Source organism: Arachis hypogaea, chromosome 5 (genome assembly GCF_003086295.3).
Source record: "Arachis hypogaea cultivar Tifrunner chromosome 5, arahy.Tifrunner.gnm2.J5K5, whole genome shotgun sequence".
In the NCBI taxonomy this organism is placed as follows: domain Eukaryota; kingdom Viridiplantae; phylum Streptophyta; class Magnoliopsida; order Fabales; family Fabaceae; genus Arachis; species Arachis hypogaea.
Genome location: NC_092040.1, coordinates 76,383,021 through 76,385,659, shown reverse-complemented (window position 1 = coordinate 76,385,659; position 2,639 = coordinate 76,383,021). Strand labels below are relative to the sequence as shown.

General features: G+C 31.1%; 1 non-coding gene across 1 annotated transcript; it reads left to right on the top strand.

The window, feature by feature from the left end:
* The first annotated feature begins 438 nt into the window (after positions 1 to 438).
* LOC112804610 (small nucleolar RNA R71) lies at positions 439 to 546 on the top strand. The gene has a single exon (XR_003203224.1). It is a non-coding gene; the product is annotated as a small nucleolar RNA R71 (small nucleolar RNA).
* The last annotated feature ends 2,093 nt before the right edge of the window (positions 547 to 2,639 follow it).

Sequence of the window (2,639 nt, the reverse complement as noted above, 5' to 3'; positions counted from 1 at the left end):
GAAATTTGGATGATTTCTCCATGATGGGTTATAGGTGTTTCCATATGGTTCACCCATGTAATTAACCTCTGCCATGGCAGGGTTCTCAGGATCATAAGCTTCTTCAGAAGCAGCCTCTCTAGTACTGTTGGATGCATGTTGCAATCCATTCAGATTTTGAGAGATCATGTTGACCTGTTGAGTCAACACTTTGTTCTGAGCCAATATGGCATTCAGAGCATCAATTTCAAGAACTCCTTTCTTCTGAGGTATCCCATTATTCACGGAATTTCTCTCAGAGGTGTACATAAACTGGTTGTTTGCAACCATGTCAATGAGTTCTTGAGCCTCTTCAGGCGTTTTCTTCAGGTGAATAGATCCACCTGCAGAATGGTCCAATGACATTTTCGAAAATTCAGAGAGACCATAATAGAATATATCTAATAGGGTCCATTCTGAAAACATGTCAGATGGACATCTTTTGGTCAACTGCTTGTATCTTTCCCAAGCTTCATAGAGGGATTCACCATCTTTGTGTTTGAAGGTTTGAACATCCACTCTCAGTTTGCTCAGCTTTTGAGGAGGAAAGAATTTATCCAAGAAGGCAGTGACCAGCTTATCCCATGAGTCCAGGCTATCCTTAGGTTGTGAATCCAACTATATTCTAGCTCTGTCTCTTACAGCAAAAGGGAAAAGCATGAGTCTGTAGACTTCAGGATCAACTCCATTTGTCTTTACAGTCTCACAGATCTGCAAGAACTCAGTTAAAAACTGATAAGGATCTTCAGATGGAAGTCCATAAAACTTGCAGTTTTGTTGCATTAAAGCAACTAGTTGAGGCTTAAGCTCAAAGTTATTGGCTCCAATGGCAGGAATGGAGATGCTTCTTCCATCAAACTTGGATGTTGGCTTTGTGAAGACACCAAGCATTCTCCTTGCATTATTATTATTATTATTTTCGGCTGCCATCTCCTTCTCCTGTTCGAAAATTTCTGAAAGGTTATTTCTGGATTGTTGTAATTTAGCTTCTCTTAATTTTCTCTTCAGAGTCCTTTCAGGTTCTGGATCAATTTCAACAAGAGTGCCTTTTTCCCTGTTCCTGCTCATATGAAAGAGAAGAAAACAAGAAAAGAAAGAGGAATCCTCTATGTCACAGTATAGAGATTCCCTTATGTTAGTAGAAGAAGAAAGGGGTTAGAAGAATGGAGATGGGGATTCGGATTTTTGGATGAAGAGAGGTGAAGAGAAGTGTTAGTAATTAAATAATTAAATAGAAGAAGAAAAGAGAAGGAAGATTTCAAAAATAATTTTTGAAAAAGAGGTTAGTAATTTTCGAAAATCAAATACAAAATATAATTAAAATTAAAATTTAAAACAAAAAGAATTTTTGAAAAAGAGAGGGAGAATTTTCGAAAATTAGAGAGGGAAAAGTAGTTAGGTGGTTTTGAAAAAGATAAGAAACAAACAAAAAGTTAGTTAGTTGATTGAAAAAGATTTGAAATCAAATTTTGAAAAAGATAAAAGGATAAGAAGTTAGATAAGATATTTTGAAATCAAATTTTGAAAAAGATAAAATTTTTGAAAAAGATAAGATAAAAGATAAAAAGATAGGATAAAAATTTTAATAAAAAGATATTTTGAAAAAGATTTAATTTTTAAAAAGACTCAACTAACAAGAAACTACAAGATAAGATTCTAGAACTTAAAGATTGAACCTTTCTTAACAAGAAAGTAACAAACTTCAAATTTTTGAACCAATCACATTAATTGTTAGCTAATTTTCGAAAATTTGATATAAAGATAAGAAAAAGATTTTGAAAATATTTTGAAAAAGATTTTTGAAATTTTCGAAATTTATAAAAAAAATGAAAAAGATATGATTTTTGAAAAAGATTTTGAAAAGATAAGATTTTTAAAATTGAAATTTTGACTTGACTTGTAAGAAACAACTAATTTTAAAAATTTTTGGCCAAGTCAACCCAAAATTTCGAAAATTTGGAGGAAAATAAGGAAAAGATATTTTTTTGATTTCTTGAATTTTTAATTATGAAAGAGAAAAACAACAAAAATATTCAATGCATGAAATTTTTAAATCAAAACAATGAATGCATGCAAGAATGCTATGAATGTCAAGATGAACACCAAGAACACTTTGAAGATCATGATGAACATCAAGAACATAATTTTGAAAAATTTTTAATGCAAAGAAAACATGCAAGACACCAAACTTAGAAATCTTTAATGCATGGAAAATATGAATGCAAAAGTGCACATGAAAAACAACAAACAACACAAAACAAGAAATCATCAAGATCAAACAAGAAGACTTATCAAGAACAACTTGAAGATCATGAAGAACACTATGAATGCATGAGATTTTCGAAAAGAATGCAAGAAAAATTTTAAAAGCATGCAATTGACACCAAACTTAAAAATTAACACAAGACTCAAACAAGAACACAAAATATTTTTGATTTTTATGATTTTCTAAATTTTTTTTTGTATTTTTATTTACTTTTTTCGAAAAAAACATTTTTGGAAAAACGAAAAAGAAAAGAAAAATTTTTGAAAAGATTTTTGAAAAGAAAATTACCCAATCTGAGCAACAAGATGAACCGTCAGTTGTCCATACTCGAACAATCCCCGACAACGGCGCCAAA